Here is a 20,736-nt window from a genome sequence, read left to right as displayed (position 1 = left end):
AATACTCCAGTTGAGGCCTAACCAGTGCAGAGTAAAGCGGAAGAATGACTTCTCGTGTCTTGTTTACAACACACCTGTTAATGCATCCCAGAATCATGTTTGCTTTTTTTGCAACAGTATCACACTGTTGACTCATATTAAGCTTGTGGTCCACTATGACCCCTAGATCTCTTTCTGCCATACTCCTTCCTAGACAGTCTCTTCCCATTCTGTATGTGTGAAACTGATTGTTCCTTCCTAGGTGGAGCACTTTGCATTTATCTTTATTGACTTCATCCTGTTTACCTCAGACCGTTTCTCCAACTTGTCCAGATCATTTTGAATTTTGACCCTGTCCTCCAAAGCAGTTGCAATCCCTCCCAGTTTGGTATCGTCCGCAAACTTAATAAGCGTACTTTCTATGCCAACATCTAAATCGTTGATGAAGATATTGAACAGAACCGGTCCCAAAACAGACCCCTGCGGAACCCCACTTGTTATACCTTTCCAGCAGGATTGGGAGCCATTAACAACTACTCTCTGAGTACGGTTATCCAGCCAGTTATGCACCCACCTTATAGTAGCCCCATCTAAATTGTACTTTCCTAGCTTATCTATAAGAATATCATGCGAGACTGTATCAAATGCCTTACTAAAGTCTAGGTATATCACATCCACCGCTTCTCCCTTATCCACAAGGCTCGTTATCCTATCAAAGAATGCTATCAGATTAGTTTGACATGATTTGTTCTTTACAAATCCATGCTGGCTATTCCCTATCACCTTACCACCTTCCAAGTGTTTGCAGATGATTTCTTTGATTACCTGCTCCATTATCTTCCCTGGCACAGAAGTTAAACTAAACTTTGTACTAAAATGAATATACAAAGCATTCTCCTAGCACTGTTTAAAGACATGTCATTGAGAATTTTGTGCAATTGGATTTATTTTGCACAGACAACTTCCTGTCTCTTTCTGGCTTACATAGAGTATCTGAGCCAATCAGGACCTCTGGAGCTCATAAGTAATAAGTCAGGCTCTGATTATTATAGAAAAATTACCTTTGATAGAACTGTTGAGGAATTATAAGAGAACATTACACACTGGAAAGCCCCCAAGACATTTAGAACATTGTATATTAAGTATATATTTAAACACTCTTATCTAATTTGGCAGAACTTCTTAAATTGTTTCAGGCCAAGATATTTTGCAACCTCTGAAAGAAGCTTGCAAAATTGTCTAGTGTTCTTATTCTGTAATTAGGACAAATTTTCAACCTGGTAGTAGAAGACTTGCCATGAAACGCCCATTAACATTAATAGGATCGTGCATGTAATCCTCTATGCAGTAAACTGAAAATATGCCCCTTGTCTTTATGGAATATTCAAATTGGTCTCTTCATAGCCAAAACATGTTTTATTTTATCAAAAGTGATATTGTAGAGTAAATGAAGTGTCTTTAATTTGCAGTTTCCCTCTTTAGAAATTTATTCTCATTTCCAATATGTAGTATTTCTTGGTACTTTGTGTTGAATAATATCATTTTATTCATGTATTACTTCTTCAAAGAGGGATAAATGTCCTATAAGTAAAATATATATATATACACACACACAGAGATGTACCTTTATAAATATGTGCACTTACATATACTGTAATGTCTGCAAAATATTCCGTGCGCAACTTATAGTGAGAATTGTGCTAAACTTAAACAAATATCTCTCTCTCCCCCCCATCTGTGCTTTCACATTATGTAAGTTTTCTTCTTCTTGGAGAGAATTGGTAAGGAACACGTACAGAACCTTTTATTACATCGATATTTAATGGCAAAGGTTAAAAATGTATGTAAGAGAAAAATTCAAATGATAGTTTGACAAAAATGTTCTTCATTGGGTTATATAGAGGCTGTTACCTTGACTAGCTGAAAAAGACATACTATTCTGTGGTCTTTCTGTAAACAGGTGGGATTATTCTCTTGTTACGTGTGAAGATCAATTGGGGTGTGTGTTGCCTTCCAGCTTCTGTTCCCATGCCTGAGTTTGTTTCCATGTTTTCTGGATTCAGTGTTCCTGTTCCCATTTCATTCTGGGCAATATTTGATCCTGCACAGATTTTAAGGCACTTAATAAACATGTGAAATATGAGCACTTTCAGTTGCTAACCTTTGAGATGACTTGCTGGGTAAGCTGATCGTGAATTTTCTCTGTGTTGGACTACCAATCCAGTTATTGGTAAATACCTGTGACTGAAAATTCACAACTGTTGCTGACTTTCTGCCTGCCACTTTGTAGGAACTGCTACCAGCAACTCCCTTTTGGCTTAGTTTGTGCTCCTGAGGTATTTCAGAGGGTAATCTCCCAGCTCCTGGATATATTTGACACCACTGGCTGACACTCTTTAAAATGCTGAGTGTGCTCGGGATATGTGCTATCCCGGGGCTGGATGTACCTAGTCATTTAGAAAACTGTCTACATCCTACAAAAATCATTATGAGCTCATGATGAAGATGTACTATTTGACATATCTTATGCAGCAGAGCCTTGCTGATCATTCCAATAGCACTGTCACAAGCAGTCCTGGATGTGGCTCATGAAGGACATTTGGGAGTAGTGAAGATGAAGAAACTTCTGCATAGTTGCAGTTGGTGGCCAAGGCTGCTCTCTGACATTGAACATTGCCTGAAGGCTTGCTCAGTCTGCACAATGCATAGAACTACTGTTCATTTATTTCCTTTTGAAATCAGTAGTCATAGACGTACCATGGCAGAAAATTGTAGTGGATATTAGTGGCCCCTCAATTGCACTATGTGGCTACGCACCATTGATTATTAGACACTTACACTTTTGCATTAATAATTTCACATGACACCTCAAAGGAGCTAACTCTTTTATTTGTTGTGTGGCCTACCAGAGATCCTTGTTTCAGATAATGGGATATCTTTTGTATTAAGAATGTTTGAAGGCTTTTTGATGAGTATTGGTACAGTACAATATAAATATGCTGTGTACCATCCCCAAGGAAATGGGATAGTAAAGAAACTTTATGGGACTCCGAAGAAGCATGTAGCTTGCACACTGGAGGAACATCAAGATATACTCTTCCCTACTGCATTGTCATGCTCTATATCAGAGTCGGCAACCTTTCAGAAGTGGTTGCCAAGTTCACTGTAATTTAAGGTTTTGTGTGCCAGTAATACATTTTAATGTTTGTAGAAGGTCTCTCTCTACATCTATATTATATAAAAGGGGGTAGGCAACCTATGGCACGTGTGCCGAATGCAGCATGCGAGCTGATTTTCAGTGGCACCGGTCTGGAGGCTCTGCATTTTAATTTAATTTTAAATGAAGCTCTTAAATATTTTTAAAAACTTATTTATTTTACATACACAATAGTTTAGTTATATATTATAGACATATAGAAAGAGACCTTCTAAAACATTAATATGTATTTTTGGGCATGCGAAACCTTAAATTAGAGTGAATAAATGTTGACTCTGCACACATCTTCTGAAAGGTTGCCAACCCCTGTTATATAAATAAACTATCGTTGTAGTTAAAGTAAACAAAGTTTTTAAAACATTTAAGAAAGCTTCAGTTAAAATAAAATTAAAATGCAGATCTTATCAATTTAGTGTGATCCTGGCCTGGATCCTTGCCTGGGGTTCCAGCCACCATCCCTGCTCAGCCCGCTGCCAGTCTGGGTGAATAGAACCCCAGACTGGCAGCGGGCTGAGTGGTGTCAGCAGCTGGGACCCCAGACCAGCAGCAGACTGCGCCACTCAGCCCGCTGCTGTTCTGAGGCCCTGGCCACTGGCCTCACTCAGCCCGCTGCCAGCTCCATGAATGGAACCCCAGAACGGTGGCTGGCTGAGCAGGGCCAGCAGCTGGACCTCAGACCGGCAGTGGGCTGAGCAGGACTGGTGGCTGGAACCCAGGACAAGAATCCCGGGCCCTGCTCAACCTGCTGCTGGTCTGGGCTGAGCAGGGCCAGTGCTGGGACCCCAGACTGGCAGGTGGTTGAGCCGCTCAGCCTACTGCCGGTCTGCGGTTCCGTCCGCCAGCTCCTGCCAGCTGGGATCCTGGCTGCCTGTCCCCCTCAGCCCGCTAACAGCCTGGGGGTTCTGCTCACGCAGGCTGGCAGGAGGGCTGAGAGGGGGCCGGCAGCCGGAACCCCAGACTGGCAGCAGGCTGAGTGCTGCTGGCACCCCAGACTGGCAGTGGATTGAGCCACTCGGCCCACTGCCTGCCCCATTCAGCCAGCCACCAGCTGAGTGAATGGAACCCCAGGCCGGCAGCGGGCTGAGCTGCTCAGCCCGCTGACACTCTGGGGTTCTGACCTGCCAGCTCCTGCCAACTGGGGTCTCAGATGCCAGCCTGCTTAGCCCACTGCCAGTCTGGGGTTCCCAGAGCGGTGGTGGGCTGAGCCGCTCAGCCCGCCACTGCGTGCTATAAAAAATCGGCTTGCAATGCCGCCTATGGCATGTGTGCCGTAGATTGCCGACCCCTGCTTATAGGATATTTGGAGTACACATGAAAGTATTGGAGAAACCTCATTCTATCAGTTTTTCGGTTGACCTGTGAGGACTAAGCTGATGAGAAAAATTTCATCCAACCCCTTTTTGGTGTCCTTGAAGCTGACTGATGTGTCTATAAATACACGAGTTTCAACAAGAGTATCCATGCAAGACTTCAGATGTTCGATCCTGGACAAGCAGTATATATTAGCTGAGGGTCTGGAAGCCTTTTCAAAGCTTGTGGTGTACTATTGTGGGCTGCAGGATAAGGGAGCATAGTGAGTGCATTTACCACAAGGAGAATATATTGGTTAACCAGCAAGATATACTGCCTACTGAAAGGGGAACAGATAGGGAAGAGAGCACTCTTTCCTGCATATGATGATATGTGGCCAACTGGGAAGTTGATAAACAGCAAGAGCATCCATCTCTTGAGTTCCTTGAGATCACCTGGTGTCACTGGCCAGGTACCAATGAACTTGTGGGGAGAAGGGAAGGAAATTGGAAAGGGGGCATGTGCATGTGCTTGTCTGCCTTCCTTTTTCCAGCTTCTGTTTTTGGTTCCTGGTCTCTGAACTCATTGGTTCCTGTTAAGGCTGTAAGTATGTGCATGAATAGCATTGGGTGGCACTGCTACTCAGGGCCTGCCCTACATATCTTCCGTTGGGACTATTATGTTTGTTCAGACTTCTGCTGACTTAACCAGTTCATGGTTATTACATGTTTAATTGGCAACCTACCTGCGTAACTTGCTTTGGGTTTTTGGATTGCTAGTTTTAGCCAAATCGTATTGGCGATTTCAGATTTCGTAAGCTTTTTCTTGGAGAAAATTTGCTAAAGGAATGGCATACAGCAATACTTAACGGCAAAGGTTAATGTATTGTAAGTTAAAAGAGAAATTCAAATGACAAAAATGTTCTTCATTAGGCTATGGAGAGGTTGTAACCTTGAGTAGTTGAAAAACAAATGCTATTCTACTATCTTTCTGTAAACAGGAGGGCTAGTCCCCTGTTACCCCAGGATAAAGTGACTAACAAAGTAATTCAGAATCACTGAGCATTTAAAACATTTTTATGAAAGGGAGTTAAAGCACTGTCGGCATTCCTTCCAGAAACTAATAAAACAAGCTGCATGTTAAATCCTAACACATCTCTCACACTCTCAAGAGAAGAACAAAACCAAGCTGCTGCCAGGATTACAAAGGCTCATTTATATTCTTTCTGGTGGATTACTTGGGCTCTTGCTAACCTTATCTACACTGAGGGGCAATATAGTGGCAAGGTTGAATTACTTCTAAGCAATCTCTCCAATGAATTAGGCCCACAGATGATTTCTCCACACCAGGCAGCCTTCCTAAAGAAGTATTTTGTTAAAAGATATTTCTGAATGGAAAACCTCAGTCTCTCTATATAGTACTGGAAGGTCTTTGTGACATCATGTTTATGCGCTACAGGACTTTGCAAACCAAACCCATGCACACCACGTTTATTGGAGAGTACTTTCCCTTCATAACACTCTGCAATATTCAGTGACTTTTCCCATAACACTGGCCTTTTGGAGATTAAGATTTAATGTGTGTTTATTCTAGTGAATAGCACAGAATGGTGAAGCAAAAGCTTTATAAGCACCACAAGTGATTTATTAGTTCATGGGTCTATATGTACAGATCTGCAGCTGTATTCAGCAAACCATGAGCCCCTTTGAGAAGGTGGAATAATGAAGTCCCTCAAAGCCTGCTCACCCTTTTGAACTGAATAAACTAGGGCATAAATGACCCCTCCAAGTCCACTGTTGAACTTCTTTTAACTTCTGTCTTGGTTCATTAATTTTCTGACAGACATTCTGACAACTCTTTCATCTCCTTTCCTCCCTGGACCTTTCTAAACTTTTTAAATTTTAATTCACCTTAGTTCTGTTCCCTCCCCTATACATTTTCCTTCTCATCTCACTTTTATTATTCACTCTCCATATACCTCTGTTGACCCTCCATCTCCTGCTGCTGTCAGCTATACAGGACCATTGCTAATATATGTTAAGCTATTTTGATCTTTCCATAGTAATTTGATCTATCTTTAGCTGTCCTATTTTTCTCATGACCGTTCCAGGCTTCTTTAAACTTGTACTCTCCACCAGCATAAAACATTTTATGAAAGCCCATCTAAATTCAAGCTTGATGAATTTATCAACACTTCACCCAGTGCCCTGCTCCAACAAACCCTGGTTAAGCTTGATTGCACAGAAGGTTATCATGTATTCATACAATCTTAATGTGAAGCTCTATACTATGACAATATTTGGGAGTGAGGTCTTATAAATTGGTGGATATTATTTCAGTTTCAGAAAGCGCTGTGTAAAGCAATGGTTCACAGTCTTTTCCATACCAGGACTTTCTGGGATGTCTCTCCCATCCAACAATTGAGAAGGGAAGGTTGGTCATGATCTCTTGACGTGTTCAAAATCCCTAGAATGACAACCTTTGATGTGTAAAGTATTTTTTACATAAAGTATTCAGCCGTAGGTGGTTATGGCAAATAAAGAGATTCCCATCGATCATGTCAGCACTTAAATGGTTGATGCACCGAATGTCCACCAACCAAGTGCTATTATGTATTTGAAGCCTTGCAGAAAGAAAATGAAGACATGCCAAGATGACTAAAATATCAATGAGTAGACTTTAGTTTTATTTGACTGATTGCTATATTCACTAGAACTATAACAACATTCTGACCAGATTACAGAAGTGAATATTGAAGGTCTACAATCCTAACTATTCTTTAGCTACAGATACAAATAATATTATATTGAAATGTAGTGTGCTCAGCCAGCTAGAGCACAGGAATGCTGTAGTTACTGATCCATGACTGTGTGGGTATTTGGTGTAGGGATTTTCCATATTATATGATTAGTCTGTTCACTAATGACCTTTAACTATCACACAAAGATTTGTATACAGACTGTCTGGCTGTTTATCAGTACCCGTGTGGTCAGTCAACAAATACTCATACTCTGATTTGGTGTTACCCTACAAAATCACCTTTCATATGCCTATAACCAACATGGTCTCCTCAACTGACCATTCCTTCCCTTCCTGCCCTGTGAAGCCTAGTATTTCCTCTCCTTTCAAAGGCCTCTCCTCTTTGATGCTCAGATCATCCCTACGATGAATAATTTAGCTTCTTAAAATTAAATTAGATTATCTTGAAAATCTCCCCCTTACCTTTCTCCAGCTCCTGCTGCTGTCCTGCCAAAACCTTCTCATCATTTCTCCACTGTGAATATATCTGTCTCTCCCATTTGCTTCCAGACACTCAGCTTTGTAATGTGTGTGGTCAAATCTCACAATTTTATCTCTTATTTGGTGTTTATCATGTAGGGCTGCCTCTTGAGAGCTTTTGAGTTATGTAAAAAACTCAGCTTTCATTTAAATAGCGGGGAAAAAAGTTTGTTTCTATCCCTCATGTTTGCAGAGTGGTTTTGTAGTTGCCTAGCAAGTGAAGCCTTATCCCCTAGGGCAGCTGTGATGTTGCACTCTATATTATTTTATTAAAGTTTGCTGATGAGTATAAATATAATGTAACTGGAATATGCTTCATGCAAAAGGTCTCTTGTAAGGTATCATTACAAGCTTATAATCTACTGAGTGTGGTCATCCTATTTGTATAAATGTATCACTCTTGTATCTGAAACTAGAAATATAAAATATCTGAGGGCCTATCGTAATTATGCAAACTGTGGGCCATTAATGATGGTTTAGAATCTTGATGGCTCCCATTAACCAGGACAAATTATCTGTAGATGGCTCTGTTTTACTTGTGAGTCTTCCTGTATATGTGTGTGTTGGCAAGTGGGTAATGAAGTCTTACAGTGACATGTGATAATGTCACCTGAACTGGAATCCATCTTTAACCTGGTGCTTTTCACTCAGAAGGGGGAAAAGAGGGAACCAGAGGGACAAAGGATTCCCACCTTATGCGGGAGAAATCCCCTAGCAACCACCTGAGTTGGAACAAGGGCTGTACCAGGGGAAAGGATTGTGGTCAGACTAGGAAGGCATCCAGTCTGTGAAAGAAACTTATTGAAATATCTCTGAGGGTGAGATTTTATCTGTATTCAGTTTTATTACTGTATTAGACTTAGATTTGAGTGTTTTATTTTATTTTACTTGGTAATTCACTTTGTTCTCTCTGTTAATATTTGGAACCACTTAAATCCTACTTTCTGTATTTAATAAAATCACTTTTACTTATTAATTAACTCAGAGTATGTGTTAATACCTGGGGGGTGGGGAGAACAGCTGTGCATATCTCTCTTAGTGTTATAGGGGGTGAAAAATTTATGAGTTTACTCTGTGTAAGCTTTATACAAGGTAAAATGGATTTATTTAGGGGCTTGGACCCCATGGGGAGTTCAGCATCTGAGTGTTTAAGACAGGAACACTTCTGTAAGTTGCTTTCAGTTAAGTCTGCAACTTTGGGGCATATGGTTCAGACCCTGGGTCTGTGTTGGAGCAGACTGGCATGTCTGACTCAACAAGACAGGGTGCGGGAGTCCCAAGCTGGCAGGGAAAGCAGGGGAAGTAGTAGTCTTGGCACATCAGTTAGCAGTACCCATCATCTGATCCAACCCATCACAGCAGAAACTGGCTTTATCAGTTTCAGGAGGCCTGGGAACAAAGCCTGGATTTTGGGGTACAATGGCTGAGTTTGAACTGACAGAAAGGGCTTTGTGGGCTACAGATTAACATGACCTGCTAACCAAGAGAGGGAAGCCCTTAAGAGACTGGCTTAGAAGAACCTATTAGGGACTCTCAGGAGAACAGTTGGGGGGGGAGACCTTTGATAAGCTTAAATATGAATTTTCAGCTTTTTGTTTTATATTTTTTCTGTATGCTTCAGTCATTAAATACATGTGCTCTGCTCTGGAAGAGTGAGTGTTTGGTTTACTGGTAACCACTGGCATACATTGGTCATACCTCTTAGAGAGAAGCATAGCATCGGCTGGAGTCTTGGCTAGACCGCTGGGATAAATTCAGTGAAGTAAAATAGATTGTAAATTTAAACCCCTGGTCAGGAAAGAAAAAGATTCAGATCCCTGCCTAGAAACAGGCAATGGCTAGAGGCCTGAGACCTGAAAGGGCATTCCTTGAGCAGACCCTGAAGAGGGTGAAAGACGTAGTTACCCCAACACTATGACCATTATATCTGAGAGTCATATACTACTTTTTGGCCAAGGACTGACAATGTTAATAAGAAGAAAGGTCTCCAGTGTTTTCAGTGAAGTCACAGGGCTCTCAGAAACAGAAGATGGAGCAAAATAAGTCAATAAATCCATGGCAGAGTCACAATAGAACCCTAGTCTCCTGACTCCATCTGGTACATAATCCCTTAACCAGATTTGCCCCAGACACAACCTCAACATCTTAGAAATACAACCAATATACAAGCTCAAGAATCTTTAAAATATCTAGAATTGTGAATTTTTTTGCAGGGAAGGCAGAAATAACTGATGAAATTAATGAAAACATTCGGGGACTAATAGCATTAATTAGGTTTGAAATTCTTTTTGTTCTTGTTTACATATTTTGTCTCTTTTTTTTTGTGTTGCCTTTTGTTTGTCTTCAGAGTAGGATGATCCTCCCATACCTGTAGAAACACTGCAGTGCAAACACATGTGAAAGCAAACGCAGATCAATGAATATTCCACAATTAGGATATATTAATTGATTCTATATGTAATGCAAACATGCTTTCACATGTACTGTAACATAGCCAATGATATTCGATTAGGACCACACCTGCTGACTTCACTCAGTTTCAGATCAGGATAATAGGAAGGATGATATACATTACTTGATTTTCCTGAAATCAATGGGGAGTTCTGCTTCAAATAAATAAATAAGAGGTGCATTATGTACCCTACATCATTATTACTACTGATGATTGCGTTGTACGTATTTTAATATGATTATACTTGTCATCCTTCTCTTTGGACTTGGTCTTGTTTCTCTTTTAAGTAGATGGGAAGTTTGCCAGCAAGACTGTTTTTCCCTTTAGTTTTGTGGAAATAAATGGACCACTCATGTTTCATGTTTAACAACACTGGGAAGTGTCCAGTTTTCCAGATAATAGCAATGTTGAGCCTTGTCCCTTAAAGCCAGAGTTTCTCCTCCACTGAGCTGCTTGATGAAAGGCTTGTAAATAAATTCTGCTGTTAAGGCAAGAAAATTTGTTCAGCATAAAGATGAGATAGGCAGTTGGCAGAAAGGAAGAGATCAATATATTTTTGCTAATATGATGAAAAATACTGACTGTTAGTAGTGTCAGCCTGGGAGCATACACTGGTAATTAAATGTAATTTAACAGTAAAGCTTTTTAATAGTAAAACTTTCAAAACAAGGAAAGGATAATAGCATAGGAGGCAATAATGCTGTTGATATGCCAAAGATACTTCAGCAGCATTCTGTCCCTCATACTATTATCATTTCCTTGTTTTGAAAGTGTCCACAAAACTTTCATTAATAGTTCAAATGAATTTAAATTAAAATAAATTATAGGTGGAAGAAACAGGAAGACAACATGCAACAGGGGCTTTTTATGGAATGATAGGTTCAAAAGTGAGAATACGTACTTTTTGACATGCCCCCCCACCCCCTTACAAAAAAACAAAACACATAATATAAGTGGTTGGATGAATGCACTGATGGGTCTTCAGAGTTTTCTAATGGGAAAAACCTTAGTCTGGAAGGGGTTAAACTTGTTTAGTCTATATCAGCAAAAACAACAAGGAGTTTTGTGGCACTTTAGAGGCTAATACATTTATTGGGCATAAGCTTTCATGGACTAGAACCCACTTCATCAGATGCATGGAGTGAAAAATATGGGAGCAGGTATAAATACCTGAGAGGATGGGGGTTGCTTTACCAAGTGTGAGGTCAGTCTAACGAGATAAATCAATTAACAGCAGGATACCAAGGGAGGAAAAATAAGTGGTAAGAGAGTGGCCCATTACAGACAGTTGACAAGAAAGTGTAAGTAACAGCAGGGAGAAATTAGTATTGGGAAAATTAAGTTTAGGTTTTGTAATGACCCAACCACTCCCAGTCTTATTCAGGCCTAATCTGATGGTATCAAGTTTGCAAATTAATTCCAGTTCTGCAGCTTCATGTTGGAGTTTGTTTTTGAAGTTTTTTTTGTTGAAGAATTGCCACTTTTAGGTCTGTTATTGAGTGACCAGAGAGACTGAAGTGTTCTCCTCCTGGTTTTTGTATGCTATGATTCCTGATGTCAGCTCCTGTGTTTTTCACTCCGTGCATCTGATGAAGTGGGTTTCAGCCCACGAAAGCTTATGCCCAAATAAATTTCTTAGTCTCTAAGGAGCCACAACGACTCCTCATTGTTTTTGAAAGTATGTATGTATTACAGATCATCAGGGCCGGTGCTACCATTTAGGCCAACTAGGTGGTTGCCTAGGGTGCCAAGATTTGGGGGCACCCAAAAGTGGTGCCCCCCCCAAATTTTTTAAAATGTTTCAGCGGCCGCACGCTGGGAAGGAGAGGGCGTCTGAGCCGCCACTGGCAGCCCAGGGGTTCCACCGTGCAGTCACTGATTCGTTTCTCCCCGCCTCCCAGGCTTGTGGGTGCCAATCAGCTGTTGGCCCCGCAAGCCTGTGAGGAGAATTAGAGCGGGGGCAGTGTGCTCGGGGAGGACGCAGAGCAGAGGTGAGCTGGGGAGATACTGCACAGCTCCCCGGGCCAGGGGGTGGGGAGTCCGGGGAGCCGTGGCGGGGGTGCCTGGGGGTGGAGGGAGCTCCTCACCTCTGCTCCACTTCCTCCCTGAGCACGCTGTCCCCGCTCTAATTCTCCTGCCTCCCAGGCTTGCTGCGCCAATAAGCTGTTTGGCGCCGCAAGCCTAGGAGGAGAATTAGAGCGGCAACAGTGTGCTCGGTGAGGAAGTGGAACAGAGGTGAGCTGGGGTGGGGAGGTACCGGCATGAGTCCCCGGCCAGGGGGTGGGAAGCTGCCATGGGGGGGGCTTGGGGGGGGGGGAGCTGCCGCAGAGGGGGAGGCATCTCAGGGCGGAGGTGTGGGGGAGCTGCTGCAGGCTGGTGAGGGGGCAAGGTGGAAGTTTCACCTAGGGCCAAAACTTCCCTTGCACCGGCCCTGCAGATCATCCATTCATACAGGCCCCAGAATCGTTACTCATGTAAATATCCTCATTGATTTTTAACCCCTCTGTGCATCAGTTTCCTTATCTCTGAAATGATATTTACAATTCTTTGTAAAGCACTTTGTTACCGAATGAAAAGGGCCATATAAATGCTGTATATAAAAATAAGATATTTAACTTTGTAATGACATTGAACAAGATACTTGTAAAGATTCTTCAAATCTTGTCTTCCCCCTCTGCAGATATAAAATATACTTCAGTTATTAACTGCTACTCATTCATCGCAACACATGGTACACAATAATGTCTATACATTTTTTTTCAATTCATTCTGGTTTATAATGATAGCAGACACAGGCTCCTTTTTTCTCTCACCTCAAACATGTGAAAGCTTGGGGAATCATGTTTAAGAAGCAATTGTAATATCTACATAATCACAATTTGATTTTTCAGCAGGGTATCCTTTATCACATAACAGATTAAGAATATGAAAAAATAACTTATTGAACTCCGAACCATTCACCACTTTGTATAGCATATCCTATTGCAGGGGTGGGGCAAACTTTTTGGCCCAAGGGCCACATCAGGGTTGCAAAACTATATATGGAGGGCCAGGTAGGGAAAGCTGTGCCTCCCGAAACATCCTGGCCCCCACCCTCTATCTACCCTTTCCCAATTCCCGCCCCCTAACTTCCCCCCTCAGAACCTCCACCCATCCAATCCTCCCCAATCCTTAGCCCCTGATCACACGCCCCAGGGACCCCCACCTTCCAGGATCCCACCCATCTAACCCCCCCATTCCCCGTCCCCTGACTGCCCCAACCCCTATCCACACCCCCCGCCCCCGATAGCTTCCTTGGACTCCCACACCTATCCAACTACCCCCTGCTCCTCGTTCCCTTACCATGCTGCTCAGAGCAGCAGGAGCTCGCAGCCCTGCTGCCCAGCTGGAGCCAGCCACGTCCCCCGCGCTGCCTGGCAGGAGTGGTGGACCAGAGTGCTGGCGGCGCTCTGAGGCTGCGGGGGATGGGGGACAGCAGGGAAGGGGCTGGTGGCTAGCTTCGCCGGCCAGGAGCTCAGGCACCAGGCAGGACAGTCCTGTGGGCTAATTGTGGCCTGCGTGCCATAATTTGCCCACCTCTGTCCTATTGGGTTGCATTAAATTATGTAATAAGTGTTCTGTTACCTGGGATGTAATCCACTGAAGCCAAGGGAAGTACACAAAACACATAATGGTATCTCCCTACGTGGACCCCAGTTTGGGAATATTGGATAGGTCAGAAAAGAATATTAATGAGATAGTCATACCTATTACCTGCCTTGAATTATTGCAGTTTTGCATAGTTAAGTGCCATTTGAGAGATATACAGAGGTTTTAACATTCTATAATTAACTCTGGCAGGTTTATACTTCCTTTTGAACTACAGACCCATCATTGTGACTACTACAAGAGACTTAATTGACCAAGTCTCTCTACCAAAGGCAGTAACCATGATTAACTACTTTGTATAGCTCTTTTCATTCAGTAGTTTGACACCAGCATATTTATGTTCATCTTTTCCCCAGTGCAGACAGAAAATATATGCTTCACTCAAACAAGTCGATTCATTTTAATGTTCTTAGAACTTAAGCTGAGTATGTGGTGCAGACTTTTCAGTTGCAAATCCAAGCAATAGGAATAAATTTACTTTTTCCATTAACATGGGAAACCATGTTGGTTTTGTTCTAAGAAAGTTTTATTTCAGCAGCATTTTGGAGGATGAGATTGTTGCATGATTTTAGAATGTGTGTAGCCTTCCTCTGGAGAAACTCTGTCCACATCCTAGGCCAGATCATGGTTGCTACAGTGTTCCATTTGCAGGGCCGGCTTTAGGCCGATTTGCTTGATTCTTAGGCACCTTTTTAATTTTTTTTTTTTTTTTACTTACCCCGGGTCCCTGGCTGTGGTCTGCTCCGGGGTCTTCCGTGGTCCCACTCCCTTGACCAAAGCACAGGTGGGAGCACGGCAAGCCCCGTGGCCCCGCTCTCCCAGCTGGAGCCCCGGCTGGAGTGCGGCAAGCCCTGCGGCCCTCGCTGGAGCTCCAGCCCCTTTAAATAGCCTCCAGAGTCTTGGGGTAGTGAAGGGCTCCGGGGGCTATTTAAAGGGCCAGGGCTCCAGTTGCCTCTGCCACCCGGTCCTTTAAAATAGCTGTTGGAGCCCCGCCAACTCCATGCATTCCCCAGAGCTCCAGTGGCTATTTAAAAGGTCCAGGGCGGGGTAGAAGCTGGGGGAGCCCTGGGCCCTTTAAATAGCCTCCAAAGCCTGGGATAGCAGGGGGTTTGGGGGCTATTTAAAGGGCTGGGGCTCCAGCTGCCTCTGCTGCACCACCCTACCCACACCAGGCCCCGCTCCCTCTGCCTGCAGCCAGTTCTGCATCCCGTGCCCACAGCCAGCCACTGCCAAACCCCTGCCCTGTCTCCAGTCAACCCCTGCCACACACCCCTGCCACCCTGCCCAAAGCCAGCCAGCCCCACACACACTGCTGCCCGCACCAGCCCTGCACACCCTTCCCTGTCTCCAGCCAACCACTGCTGCACCACCCTGTCTGAAGCCAGCCAGTCTCACACATCCTCTGTCTCCAGCCCTGCCAACCCCTGCTGCACTCCCCTGCGGCCCTGCTGAAGCCAGCCCGCCCCACGCACCCCCTATCTCCAACCAGCCACCACACCCTTGCCCTACCTGCAGCCAGACCCTACCTCCAGTCAGCCCCTGCCCTGTCTCCAACCAGCCCCATGTCCATTGCTGCCTTGCAGTTCCAGTGCAGTAACCCTGCACACCTGCTTCAATGAGGGGGGCAGGGAGCAGCTGGGACCCACACATGTGCACACCGCCAGGGAGTGGCGGGGACCCACACATGTGAAATGGCGGTCATTAATAACCAATCAACAGCTATATGATGCATTGTACATAATATATAATTTTATTATTTATATAGTTAAGGAAAATAAATAATACATGAAAGAAATGAAAGGCCTTTTTTTCCACTTTTTTTTTTTTAAGTCATCCCTGCCAGGGCCCCACCAAAAATGTTCGAATTGGGCCCTGCACTTCCTAAAGCCAGCCCTGTCCATTTGTGCTGCTGTAGTAGCATCAACGTAATGGAGAGTTAGCTTAAACAGCCAGCTAGGGATTCCCCTTTCACAGGAGAACATGAATGTGGCATAAAGCTGAGATAACTGGTTCTAAGACACCTGCTCTTGAGCCTGTATCCTTGCACAGGGATTTAGAGTCTCATGTATTATCACAGATTTCATGGCAATTCTTTCATGTGCAATAGCTTCAATGTTGCTCAAACATCCCTGAATACCGGGAAGGAGGAGGTAGGCACTGGACTCTCATGAAGACTAAAAAAATCAGTTGGATAAGTATGAAGGGACTCTGGGCCCTAGGAGAGAGTGGCTACCTAACCAGAGCAGAGTAAGAGGTCCCCTGAGAGGCTCAAGCTCCTTAGAACCAAGCCTTCAAGAATACCTGTAGCAGTTGGTCCTGTGCAACATGTGCATTGGGCTACTCACATGGCCTGACCAAAGAAGAGTTTATCTCACATATTAACCATTATACAGATACCTATCGAAAAGATTTTTGCCCAAAGATAAGTATTAATGCCATTTTTCATGGCTTTTGCAAAAACTATAATGAAAGTTGTATAACCAATTTTATTTTCTAGAAAATGGTGTTGCCAGGGTTTTAGTGTCCATAACTGGGAAAACTGAATAACAATTATATTTTATTGGTTTCAAGGTGTGTATTGTATTTTTAGGTTGATTTGTTTCATGTCTTTTTGGGTGTAGAAGGGATGTCAATGAAATCAACATTTAGAAAATAATACATTTTATTGCAACCTACTGTGTGGAATTTCAAAGAAAAATTTAGGTGTAAAAGGAAACTTTGTTCTACCTAGAAAATTCAGTGTATATGTGGGCATCTACCAGGCTAGAATAAATGGACTCTTCCTCTTCCTTCAGCTAGTTCTTCCCTTTTCTAACTCCAGTGCTAAAGCTTTGTGTGATTTATTATTATTTTTTTTGAGAAATCTTGCAATATTTGATATTTTTCTTAAATCCACAGCCTCTAGAGTCCAGTGAATACATGAGAAATATAGCTTTCTTTTTTTAAAGTAATTTTTTAGCTCTCATAGTTGTGGGGGAAAGTTAGAAAATGTGACCTGAGTAATATTCTGAAGGGCTTGGCACCAGAAGGCAAATAAAAATAACCCAATATTTATTGGTTGTAAGCATCTCATGATTTTCTGGGCCTGCCTCATGACTTTTGAACCCTTGGGGGATGGCAATGCAGTTTTATTCAGCAATGTATTTAAACACATCCCTTAATCTAAGCACATGCATAGCCTCACTGAAGGTAATGGAACTACTGAAGTTCCAATGTCCAGTGATTATTCTTTTCTGAGCACAAGTAGAAAAAGTTAATCCAAATACTTATGAACTCATTATTCATATTTCTTCCCTTGTTATGTACTTGTCTGGGTGGTGGAATGTGTAATAGATGGCTTTGATTAATCACCAGTATTAATCTATTATGAATTTGAAAGGTCTTACAAACCTCATTTTCAGCCTGGTTAAATATGGCGTATGTGATTAACAAATACTAAAAAGTTTCAGTACAGAGAACTGGAAGACTGCATAGAGAGATAGTTTTGTTAAATGTCATTAATGGAAAACTCAATTTGAATCTCTTATGAATAAGAGAATCAAAATAATGGCCAGATTCAGAACTTTATTTGTTACTTTGTTTTTAAGATTACTGAGGCTTTTCATTCTAAAAGAGTATGTTTCTCTGTAACATCTTTTGTTATTGATATTGTTTTTGTCTCACGTTTCCATACTTCCTTCTCTATTTACCTCCAAATAGCTTATTGATTTTATAAAAGCTAGGGTTCATGTTGTATCCTTAATTCATGACGACTTTGAAGTTTTTTTTCAGTGTTGTGTTTTTATTGACTTTCTTAATGTAATCATAACTAAACTGATTGTTTAAATAGTCATTTCTATTCCTTTACTGTATTAAATAGATTCTCTGAAATTTTCAAATAATGCAGCGAGTTCAAAATCTTGTCTGAGGGAAGAAAAAATGTTTGTAAAAAACAAAAATGAATGGCAGCTGCTCTGGTGCTCACCTGCTCTGGATTTAGATGCCTAAAATTAGGCGCCTAAGTTTAAAAACGTTGCCTATGTGATTTGACCCAAGACTACAGAGGGAATCAGTATCAGAGATGGGGTTAGTTCCATGCTTAGCCCACTAGATTGTGCTGCTTCTGATGCTATTGAGCAGTCCCTCCTTGTGGCCATAGGACTTGCTAGCTACTCTTTAAGGCTCCAGCTCAGGAAAGCAATTAAGCATGTGGTTAAAGTTAAAGTTAAAGTTTTTTTCTGGAAGGGGTTGACAATGAATCAGGGCCCAGAGGAGCTGGCTCATCTGTAGGCAGCTGGCTAATAAAGAATATGCAGAGACCCTTGTGCCAGCAGTCTAGGTGGAACTGCTCCCTATAGCTGAGCTCTTAATTGGGGCCTATAGCTACAATTTATCCTGATCCCAAAGGCCAGCCCTGCATGTCTGGAATGGGAATGGGAATGATCTTTCAGAAGATATCAGTGACAAGCTTTCAATGCATTTTGTGATCTGTTCACATTGGTTACATTTTCAAAGCTATCTTCACAAAGGAAAGGGATCACAATTTAATTTTTAAACCAAACACTGGAAATTTGCTTCATATTTCTAGGTTCCCCAATTTAGGGGTGTATGTGGGAATGGGGAAAGGGGGGCTAGCCCTGGGTTTTCAATGCCTGCAAAGAATGGCTCTGCCTGACGGTTTCTCTTTCTCTCTCTCCTTTCACCATCCATCTGTCATTTTGCAGGTCAGGTTTCAGTGAGGTTCTGAATTGCTTACTTTTCTTGACCAAATGTATCAGTCTCCCACTGAATACATGTATTGCTAATGTGCTTGCAGAGAGCAAACATAATTCAATGGTATTATTTATTCTGCCATTTCCTCTTGCTGTCTCTGCTTTCTTTTTCTGAGCCTTGCTAGCAGGTCCACTGAGACTGAGGCCATGACCTTGCCTCTTTAATTTAAAGGCTTACAGAAAAGATCATGAGCTATGAATTCTGACAGTATCTGGAGAATTGAGAACAATGGCTTATTTAGAATGTTTTTAGTTATCTCGTATTTCTTTATCTCCCTGTAGCCACCTAATGGAACGGTATCACTGTCTCCTAACTGAAATATTAGGAGACTTTTATATTGGCTCTTCCAAGCAGTAGTCTGATCTAATATGTATGACATTTCTTTCTGAAATTAGTAACTTTTGAATATGTGTGTATTCCTTTGTCAGAGTCCCGTATGGAGAGACAAGGAGTCTGGACATTTTGAGATGGCACTGTACTCATCAAATGCCACTCAGCAGGGACTACAAGGCTGGTGCAGTTGCTGAGCAGCAGGAGCTCTTGTCTAGGCTCTTACTTGCTCTAGTCTCAGAGCAAAAAGCACCCAGATCAGATCTCCCACTCCTCATTGTACCTGAGGTGCCATGCTTATCTTGGCTGGCATGGTGAGTGATCAAGTTTCCAGCTTCCCAACAGGCTTGAAGGAATGATCCTTACTCTGTGCCCCTCCCCAAGGCCTGAAATGGAGATGTTGACACTCTCCCTGTGTCTTCCTATCCCTGACACCTCTGACATATCCTGCTGATCTTGTCCATGATGCCTCAAAACCCTACTACTTCCTGCCAACTTCCAAAAGCTCCCCCGAAACCTCTACTGATTCTTATAGATGGCTAAGTTTGTATGGAGTTTCTCATGGCGGAGTTAGGCTTGTTTAAATATTGCAGAGAGAGCAAGAGAATACTAGTCTGGGTATATACTCAGTCTTCACTGAGGATTTCCATAACTTTAATGTTTGCTTTTAGTGGTGAATAGAAGAGTATGACTAGTTTGGAATTGCAAGTAGCAACCATAGTTACAATTTAGCACTGGTTTCTGTGTGCAAATATAGCAAGACAAAGAGAAAAGCTTAAGGTCAAAAAACATCTGTGATTTTTGTGAGAGAAGTTCCACTTTTAGTACACTTCATGGTTTGGTTTGTTGGAGGAGAAGTTGTCAGATGTTTTGTATTTTAGTCTGCCATTTCCATTAATTCAATTGATTTTAGCTTCAAGAACAGGGAATCAGACTAAACATGCTAGTTTGTCACTGGACCATTTATCTCATCCATATGAACCACGTAATTTGTTTTGTCTGACTGTTGATTAGAGTAGGTTCACACTTTCAAAAGATAGTTTACGTCACCTCATGGTATATATTATATGGTTTAAAAAAATGTTTTAAATTTTCTACTCCAAGACTCTTATATGGCTCTCTTAATTTTGCCACACAGGTAAATCTGAAATGCATCTGCCTGGAGTACAGTGAAATTATTTCCATTACTAGCAGAATTCCAAAGGAACCAAACAATGTTTTTTAAGAGCTACTTGATTTCTGTTTGTCAATTAAAGCAACATTCTTTTAAATGCCTTCTAGGTCTGATTAATATTGGAATCTGATAGCTTGCTGGGAAAAAAATCCATGATAGATTTAGAACATGGGAATTAACACTAAAATATATTTTGCGCTCACTTCACATTTTCTAACAAGCTTTCCATAAACATCTGCAAAATTAACTAACTCCTCCTACAGAAACTTCCTCAAAACTCTCCTTTGCTGTGATGCTTACAAAAATTAACTGATAAGCTGCTTGTGTACAGATACATTTCCAGTCTTACTGACCAATGTTGTCTCATCATTCCATGTACTCCCCCATTCACTTTCCTTGTCCGTGCAATTCTTTGTATTTCTACTTAGACTTTTCTCAACAAAGGTGCTAAATGAGATGAGGACATGTTCTAATAGGAATGACACTGAATCTGTTTAATGTCTGCAGAGAGCAGAACAGTTTTTTCATCTTGTCTGAAAACTCCACATGGTAAACTGCATAAAATTCAGTTTCTCTGCCTTTTGGAGAAAAGTTGAGTCATCTCTACCTTCAATT

Source organism: Gopherus evgoodei, chromosome 7 (assembly GCF_007399415.2).
Source record: "Gopherus evgoodei ecotype Sinaloan lineage chromosome 7, rGopEvg1_v1.p, whole genome shotgun sequence".
In the NCBI taxonomy this organism is placed as follows: domain Eukaryota; kingdom Metazoa; phylum Chordata; order Testudines; family Testudinidae; genus Gopherus; species Gopherus evgoodei.
The sequence above is the reverse complement of the archived record's forward strand: the minus strand, read 5'-3'. Positions refer to the sequence as shown.